Source organism: Ochotona princeps, chromosome 5 (genome assembly GCF_030435755.1).
Source record: "Ochotona princeps isolate mOchPri1 chromosome 5, mOchPri1.hap1, whole genome shotgun sequence".
Lineage (NCBI taxonomy): Eukaryota > Metazoa > Chordata > Mammalia > Lagomorpha > Ochotonidae > Ochotona > Ochotona princeps.
In genome coordinates, this window is record NC_080836.1 from 90125541 (window position 1) to 90135596 (window position 10056).

Below are 10056 nucleotides of genomic sequence, written 5' to 3' on the forward strand. Positions count from 1 at the left end.
AGATAAAAATAAATCAGGCAGTTAAATCCAACAGCTAACACAATATCTTGTGTATGCAGGTGTTTACAATGTGTCAGTCCCTTTCTTCAGGTCCATTTTCAATCCAAGGCCATGGTCTTTTACTATTCACCACGCTGGAAAAATTGGCAAAAGGAAGTGATTGAGTGAGAAGGAAGACAAGAAAAATGTCTCTCTTTGTATTCCAAGCCTGGTCCTAACCAGGTGCCTGAGTTTGTGACTGGTCTTATTGGGAAATATAGCAGCAGCGAACATAACCTTGCTAGGTCTCATCAACAGAGTGGGAAAGTAGTGCCTATCTCTACATCTGCTTCCTTTCCTCCAGACTGGTCCCATCCTGCTTTTGTGGTTTGTTAATTAAATTATATGAGACAAGGGAAAGGGAGGTGTCTAAGCTGTCTTCTGATTCAATCCTTCCTTTTCCTTAAAAGTGTCTCAGGGGCCTGTCAATCTGAGAATACAATGCAAACCAAGCGCCTCACCCCCTATGGCCTTGTTCATATGGGCTTCTGAGATGTTCCCCTCAAAAATGTTTTCCCATTGTTCTCACCCAGGTAGACACCCTTACCCACCCAAGTTACTGGAAATCTCTGCTCATCTACAGAAGACTTTGGTTTTGTTCCCAGAGCCAAGAAAAATGGAAATGCTTTCTAAGAAACAACATGAACAAGACAATTACATTCTGATCTGATCTGATGCTTCTTCACTAAGATAATTTTATTCATTTTCATCAAGATTGCTTTGTCTCTCACTACAGATTATTTTCTGAGGTCAAAGAAAGTAGCAGGTACTTACTTTTCCCCTAGTAATTTAAAAAATCCTGGAGTGGATGTTTGCCCTAGTGATTAAGACACAAACATTCCATGTCAGAGTTCCTGGTTCATTATCCACCTCCGTCTCCTGAACCCAGCTTCCTGCTAATGCATACTTTGGTGAGTATCAATAATGCGTGGAGTGGTTGGGTTCCTACTATGCATATGAGAAACTTGGATTGAATTCTTGGCTCCTGGTGTTGACCTCTGCTCAATCTCAGCCATCATAGACAGTTGATAAATAAACTAGTGAATGGGAGCTCTCTCTCTCTCTCTCAATAAATAATACTACTACTAATAATACAACCCACATGAATTTCTATCAATTCTGATGAGACTCTACTATATAGTTATAACTCTGGTATAATAAATAAACTGAGATGATAGCTCAAGGAAGGCTTCGAAGGCACTTTGTTAACAGATATTTAAAGACTCACAAGACCCTAAAGGATCTCTTGACTATGCCTGACCCTCAGCTGCTACTCCATACACAGCTCATAGCAGGTTTATTCACAGCCAGATTCTGGATTCCACTTAATGCCACCATCTTTGGCTAATACTATCAAACTACATGACTGTTTTGCAACAATTCATTCTACAAGTGAATCTATTCCCTTTGCCCATTGAAGTTTAGTACAGACTGTGCTATTCTGTGTTATTCTAGCTGTGGTGGCCTCATTTGACCTTCAAATCATCTTTGAAACCAGCTTTCCCACAGTGTAAGAATTTCAGGCCACAAACTACAAGCATTGTGTTTACCTCAATAGCAAAGCAATGATTTGAAGACTTCGGTCAACTCAAGTCTGAAGCTCTAATATGTCACTCCATATATGTTGTTGAGCAGTTTAATTACAGGGTATACTGTTTATTGCTGTAGTAGCAATGCAGAGAAATATGCCATCTTCTTGGTGGGTTTTTTTTTTTCATTTTTGGGGGGAAAAGTTTTCAATTAGCAATAATCGTGCCTCGGATAAACCTCATTGGTTACAATACTGCCACTGCACAAAGCTTGTATTTTTTAAAATTCTGCTAAACTAGTATGCCTAGGAAGTTCCCCAGTCTTAAACTCCAAGAAAATTCTTACTAAATATTCACACTCCAGTTCATTGATCTTTCTTTTCAAGACCCTGATTTTCAGATTGTTTAATTATTATATTATTACCCAATGTTGCATGTAATTTTGCCTTAGCTATTGCCTTTGTCCTAGGCTCTTTGAAGGGATAGCCGCCATAGTCATGAGGAATAACAGTTTGATAAAGGTAGACATGTGATCTGCTCTTAGTTCGCCTGGAGGGGCCATGGACTTACCTACTTCTCTGATCTCAGTGCATCTATGAGCAACCTGAAGGAAAGAGGAATGCAGTAGATCCTACGGACAGTCACTTCTTAAAAAATACAAAAATTTACTGAAAGAGGAACAATATCCATGTTTTAGAGATGAAAAACTAAGTATACTTTGCTCACTGACCCAAAGGAGCTTGCAATCTGGAAGGGAAACAATTGCCTTCCTCCTTACACATAGTGCTAACCAGAAAATCAGGGCATGCTGGAGGATAGTATGTTAATCTTGTCATAGGATTTGAAGCTAATTTTCTTTGAACATAGCTGCCATTTCCATCTCTGCATCCAACTAATGGTCTATCTTTTGTCTCTAGAAGAGTCAGACACATGCTGGCAGAGATCCTAGGTATTCCCATCTGACTATAGTGCTGGAGAAAAAAACATCAAATGTAAAAATATAATACTCTTTTCTGTTATTATATTCTATAACTTTTAACTTGTCCTATTCCTCTTTGTGCCTTACTTTACCATACTTATAGTGAGTGGTTTGAAGTAGGTATGTTCTGAGGCACTGGGATCTAACATTCTCTGAGGTAATGATTATGGCCTTATCCCTGGGCTAGCCTACAAATGCTTAGAAATATGTACTTAAACTTAGATATTTGTGTTTCTATTCCTGCCCTGTTTTCCCTTTAGCCTGTCCCTAGCGGTCTCAGATAAACCACCTGGGACTTGACAGGTGAACTTCTGCTTCTCCGTGTTTCAGTTCTCCCTTCCTTCTGGACACCAAGAATCACTTACTCTTTCCTGGATTTATCTGACTTGGCTAAGAACTATTACTTCTCTACTCAGTTAGGATCATGTTTTGCTCCCATGGAAACATCTTTAAAGCTTTATATCATGAATTAATTATTAACCTTACAAGTAACACTTTTATGAAAACTACTTGAGGGTGCTGATTTTTTTTTACACTTAACTCCATATGAGTTAACATCCTTTTATAATTCCACTATTTCTAATAGTGTTCAAGGTTATATAACCTCCTTAAATGTGCAATTTTTGCCAAATGTTTATAGTCAGTTTGAATTCATATGTTAAACCCTAATGCCCAATAAAATGGCATCTGTGGTGGTGGTGGGGGGGGGTTCTTGAATGTAATTAGCTCATGAGTCTGCAGCCTTCACAAACAGGATTAGTACCCTTATAAAAGAGACCCCAGAGAGCTAACTGCCTCTACAGTCCCACCATGTGAGGACACAGTGAAAAAGTTGCCACTTTCTGCACACTATCAGCCTGTGCCTTAATCTCAATCTTCAGAACTCGCAGAAATAAGTGTTTGCTGTTTATAAACTCCCAAGCCCATGGTATTATGTTATTGCAAAATGTACTACAGTGCTGTAGATAATGTACTATCCTTACTACTGTGGGTTACTGTGTACTATAGTGCTATAGATAATGTAGTACACTTACCATTGTGGGTTATAAAACTGTGCTGGACCCTGTACTGGCAAGCACACACAAGAATCAGGTCTGGGATCACCTCAGATGAAGCTTCTTTGGAGAGCCCTCCAACTGAACTGCTGATCTCAGAACCTCAACCATGAAGAGACTAAGTCAGCCAGTAGATTTTGGATAGATTTCATCATGCTTGGAATGGTGAGATTGGCAGCAATTCAGAACTGTTGAACTATAAAAAATGCTTGAGCAGGACCCTAGGAGCATGACCCACATCAGGGACCTGGGATGAGTGGGAGGCTGGGTGGGGTTCTTCCTTTGTTTCTCTCCTTACCCCAAATACAGGGAAAAATTTTTTAAAAAAGATTTACTTATTTTTATTGCAAAATCAGATAAACAGAGAGGAGGAGAGACAGAAAGGAATATCTTCCATCCAATGATTCACTCCCCAAGTGACCGCAATGGCTGGAAATGAGATGATCCGAAGCCAAGAGCAGGAGCTTCTTCCAGGTCTCCCATGCTGGTGCAGAGTCCCAAGGCTTTCGGCCATCCTCGACTGCTTTCCCAGGTCACAAGCAGGGAGCTGAATGGGAAGCGGGGCTGCTGGGATTAGAACTGGCGCCCATATGGGATCCTGGCGTGTTCAAGGCGAGGACTTTAGCCACTAGGCCACCATGCCGGGCCCGACTCAGCTGTTTCTAAGAAGCTAGTGTGTCTGTTCATTTTAGCAGCATTGATGTTAGCCACTGAGTTTAACAACAACAGAGACCTACCTAAAGGAGAGGCTTTCCAAGTTGGGAAGCAGAGTGGTGATATAAGTGAGACGGAATTTAGAGGCCTGTCAGAGAACACTAAGGATGGTTTGCTTTGCTGTGAACTCCGGGTAGGATCAGTGAAGACAACACTGCAGCAACCAACAAAGACTGTCCCCCCAAAGGCTGCCCCTGAAGCACGTTGCAGGCTTGGTGGCTCCTGCAGACCTCTGATGCAAGAAAGTGTCACTGGTTCTCTGTCCTCTGGAGTAGGGGCTGAAGCACTCAAACCTTTCAAGAGGCAGGAAGAAACTTTTCTGCTTTGTCCATCTTGTTCCAGAGAGAACTTTCTCCCAACACACTGAAAAATGAAATTGTGACTCTTTCCAAGAACCCACACAATTAAACTTTCCCTCACTTATGCTATTTGCAATGGCATGATATTGTGAAGACTATATTTATTGATCAACTAAGGCTAATACTCGGGCACTCGCTGCTCAACCATGCCAGAGTGGATTTCAAAGTTACTCTGCACCAAAATATAAACTTTTTTTTTTTCATTTTCCACAAACTTTTGAAGTCCTCTTGCATATTATGCACACATATAATATTTTTTTCTGAGCCATTTGAAAGTCAGTTGTAGGTGTAATGCCATTTACTCCCTAACACCATAACACTACCATATGTTATTGCCAAAAATATGAATACTTTCTCTTTCCATAACCACAAAATAATAATCAAAATAAGGAAATCAATAGTGATGTGGTACAGACATAATCTAATCAACAGACCTTATTTTCATTTTCCAAATGCTTCAATAAAGCTTTTAATGGGGAAAAAACCAGCTCTGCATTCTGCTTTGCTTCCAGTTGTCAGGCAGTTTGGTCAGCTTCATTTGGAACTGTCATTCCGTTCTGCTTTTTCTGTCATGACACTTAGAACTGGGAAGAATGTGGTCTCAGTCATTTGGTAGGAGATATATCAACTTGCGTTTATCTGATGTTTCTTCTTGATTACATTTATTGTGAGAGGATTTTTGACAAAAATATTACAGGAGTGATGACAGAAGCAATGTATTTCTCCCAGTTCATCATATCAAGAAGCACATGGTTTTTAGTTGGTTTCTGCTAATGCTGATTTTGAGAGATTACATGTATACCTACTAGATGTTTTTTCATTTATAAAGTTACTGCTTGGTTATTAATAGTTCATGGGAGGGCACATTAAGATTATATAAGAATACAGCTACTCTTTAAACTGGTTTTAGCAACTGTTAGAAGATTTTTGAGCAAATCAATGATCAGGTTGGTTAATGAAGAATATGGTCTAATACCATCATTTGTTCTATGATTTCAACTGAAGGAGAGAGTTTCTATTGTCACTCACCTTGTCTGTTTGTTCCTTTGTCCTTTTATATGCATTGTGGAATGCAGATTCTGTTTTATTCTGTGCACTCTCTACCTCTGCTGTGATTATTTTTTGTCATTTTTAAGTGTTCCTATTTGGGCAGTCCAAGCTCCTATTTCCATTTGAAACATCTCCAATATTCTCCGGATATTTTCTCACACTTTTGGCAGTGCAGCAACACGATATGCTGCAGAGTTACCGGTTGTCTCCTCCGTTGTTATATGATCAGTTAGGGGCTGCAGCTTCCTGCTTCCCATCTGCATCACAACAGGGTCCCATGTGTCACCAGCTCAGAGAAAGACCACATTCAAAACTCAAAATATTCTCATCCTGAATATATGCTCACCACATGAGTGCAAAAAATTCCTGGAAGAACCATTGCTAAGTTGTGGGTCATGTTTATGAGTATTAAGTGAAAATATATTTTCCTAACTTAGAACTTAACAGTTTTCTTTCTTCTGCACCATCCAATATGGCAGCTGCCAGTCAAAAATAAAATGTGGCTAGTGCAACAGAGGAACTGAACTTGAAATTGTATTCAATTTTTAAATAGCTTTATTCTTGCCAAAGTAAACTGTTAGCATTTCCTTCTGCTGATGCAAATGTGCCTAGAACTGGTTCAACCATAGTCAGAGCCTAGAGGCTTCACTAACATCTGTGGCTTTCTGTCCAGAATTCTTTAAATATTTTTTAAAGATTTATTTATTTTTATTGGAAATGCAGATATACAGAGAGGAGGAGCGACAGAGAAGAAACTCTTCATTTGATGGTTCACTTCCCAAGTGGCCACAATGGCTGGAGTTGAGCCAATCTGAAACCAGGAGCCAGAAGTTTCTTCCGAGACTCCCATTCAGGTGCAGGGTCCCAACATCCTCGAGTGCTTTCAGAGGGCATGAGCAGGGAGCTGGATGGGAAGTGGGGCTGCCGGGATTAGAACTAGTGCCCATATGGGATCCTGGTGCATTCAAGACGAGGACTTTAGTTGCCACATTATCACGCTGGGCCCTAACTTAACAGTGTGTATTAATTAAATTAATAGCTTTCATGGTCACTTTAACTACATCAATATTTTACTAGCTTTGTAAGACATTTATGGAGAAACTCAGAATGGTTCATCAAAATGGAGTTAAAAGATAATCTGGGGAAGGTGTGTGATCTGGAAGTTAAGCCCAGGATGGAATTCCTAGTTCCTACATTCAGCCTTGATCCATAGGAAGAATCAATCAATCAGTCTCTCTTTTCCTCTGTCTCTCAGATAAAAAAAATCACCAAGAAGTTTCTTTTGGTGCCAAAATTTCTGAAATTCATGCCTGTATATGTTAGATCTCCAAAACGTTCATGGAAAATGCGTACTATGAAAACAATCATCATATTTTAAAAATAAATACAAGTTAGTTATTTGTTAAAGGATTTATTAATACATTGGATCCTCAGGATCTCAATACAAGCTCAATTATCATACTGAAGTGATAATAACAAAAGCAAAACAGAATTAATGTAGTTCATAGATACAATTCTAAGAGTATCATACTTCCCTTCTTCCTTCCTTCCCTCTCTCCGTCCAGTCACTTTTTCTTCTTTCTTTTCTTTTCTTTTCTTTTCTTTTCTTTTCTTTTCTTTTCTTTTCTTTTCTTTTCTTTTCTTTTCTTTTTTCTTTCTTTCTTTCTTTCTTTCTTTCTTTCTCTTTCTTTCTCTTTCTTTCTCTTTTTCCTTCCTTGCTTCCTTCTCTCCTTCCTTCCTTCCTTTCTCTTCCTTTTTTCCTTCTTTGTTTTCTCCCTCTCTCTTTGAGAAATCAGATATTTGAGGTTTTAGTTATTCTTGAATCATAGGAAGGCATGTATGAAATAATAAAAGAAAAAGGAAAGAAAATGACCAAAAAAAGTTGGCTGGTAAATCTTAAAATGTGAACATGATAAATGCAAATACATAAATTTTATGTTGTTTGGTTATCTGAAAGGCTGGTGTAAGTCAAAGTGAACCCTAAATCTGATGCCTTATCCACAATTCTCCAAAGAAAAGGAAAAAAAAAGAAAGGAAGGAAGAAGAGAGGGAAGGGGAGAGGGGAGAAAGGAAGAAAGGAGGAGGAAAGAAAATGAGGAAGGGAGGAAGATGGGACGGAGGGAGAATGGACTCTTAGATCCAATAACAGGAACACACCAACTCTGCAGGTGAGTCCAGCAGAAGAAATACACTATTTTACTAATAAGGATTAATCCTGTATATTCTGAAAATAGAGCATGTTTGCTTGAAAATATTATTGTCATAAAAATATTCTAACTTAAGCATATGCTTTGGGAATGTAAGCTGTATAAATGCATATAAAGGATATCTTAACAATTTCTTCCTTGCTGCCCTCCAAGTGACTAATGCTCGCTGCTAGTGTGTCTACATCACAGCTTTATATTTATGACTCATGTATAATGCTCTTTAAATTGGGGTCATGTTGCTCAGTAACCTTATAAGCTTATTTGCTAGTTGACCTAGTTAAAAGAACAGGAAGATTATAGCTCACCCTTCTAACAATGGTAGATTGCCATCCTAACTGTTTTATCATGCTGGGTCTTGACCATGGAAACCTGCCCAGTGTCCCTTAGCATGCATAAGTCTCAGATGGCATAATCCACCAATTCCACGCTACATTACTATTGTAGCCATTGCCAGTTAAAAAGACTCAATTACAAAACAAATAATTTAAAATATATCATGAATAAATTTTGTGTCAGTCATTAATTGAAGTGATAACATTGGAATATACTGAGATAATATTGTTAGAATTCTTTGACTTTCATACAATCCTAAAAATTAGACTTATCAAATTATTAGATATCATTGGTATTTGCATTATATTTCTATTGGTAGCATAGCTCTAATCTAGAAACCTCCAAAATGAATCCCACAACATAATCTTTAAGACTGAGGGAAGAAAATATAATTTTTATATTATTCATTTTTATTGAATTCATTTTAATTAGTATTATTCTGTCACTCTCAAAACATATGGAATACATTAGCATGGTAGCCATTGTGCATGACACATACAAGATATACATATTTCATTGAACACATTCTACCAAGAGGGATGTGTGACAGATGAACACAGAAGGTTGTGCTCTGTGGGAATGACAGATGGACCTATCTCTCAGTTTTCTTCTTTTTGTGTGTTCCTGGGAATGTGATGCTCTTTCCACTGCTCTGCACTGACTTGATGCACTTTTTCTTTTGAAACATGCCCGAGGCTTCCCAGGAAGGAGAGAAAAAGCTTAAAGATTGTCTTTTTCCTGGTTTCTGGATCAGCTATGGTGTGGGCATGATTTGTTCCCACCAGGGTGAATTTTAATTCCCAGTATAATGTTATTGTGAGGCACTGGGGCTTGCAAGGATGCAACAGGTCCTTAAGAGAGACCAATGCCTTTGGCAGGGTGGGAGTTCACAGGGAGTAGGACTGGTTCCTGGGAGAGCAGGTAGTTGCCAAACAACTTGGTTTGTCCAATCTTGATTGTGTCCCATTCACACATGCCCACTCCCCCCTCCACTGTGTTGTCATTTGGCACAAGGCCCTTGAAAGGCATGATAGTCATGGTTTAGGCTTCTTAGCCTCTGAGTCCATAAGCCAAATTAACCCTATATGCTTTACCTAGCTCCCTACCTCTGGGATTCTGCAGTACCAAGAGAAAACATCCTTGCTCCTCAGCTGCCTCCAGCTACCACTCTGGCAAGATGTGACTGCCTCTGGTCATTCCTGCATGCCCCCTGCTAGAGAGCATTCTGCTCACCCAAGACACCAGGCTCTCCCTCTCTCTTCTCCAGTGCTCCCTCCATCTCTTCACTACAAGGTCCCACAGAGGTTGTGGAAGTTACAGAGCAGAATCAAATGCTTACCACTTGGATCCTAACAGGTGACAGGAAGCAAAAGAAGACAAAAATTTGAAGAGATGGGAAATTGATTCCAGGGGTTCTGACTGCAGGACAACCCCTTCTAGACCCAGTTTCTCCTGAAGAGAAACTAACCTAGTCTTTGCCTAGGTTATTGGTTATGAGAAAGCATTCATCAGGTTCACAAAGGCCACAGCACCTTCTTCAAGAGCACACATGTTTAGTCATTTTCTTTGTAGGTGATATGTTAATATACAGATAAGGAGATTCAAACAGCAGTGAGAACAGTCTGGAGGTGTGAGCTGCCAGATAAGTTGTGTGGTGAAGATAAGGACAGGGCAAAGCTTTTTTGAGAGGCTTGTATCATACCCAGCAATGACTTACATCCTGGCACACACCCACACATGTGAACACAGCTAACACACATATACACATGAACATCCTCGTGTGCACACAGG

The 10056-nt window shown here is 39.4% G+C and overlaps 1 pseudogene; it reads right to left on the reverse strand.

Annotated features, from left to right (window-relative positions):
* Window positions 1-1755: 1755 nt before the first annotated feature.
* LOC118757887 (U4 spliceosomal RNA) lies at window positions 1756-1840 on the reverse strand (annotated as a pseudogene).
* Window positions 1841-10056: the final 8216 nt, after the last annotated feature.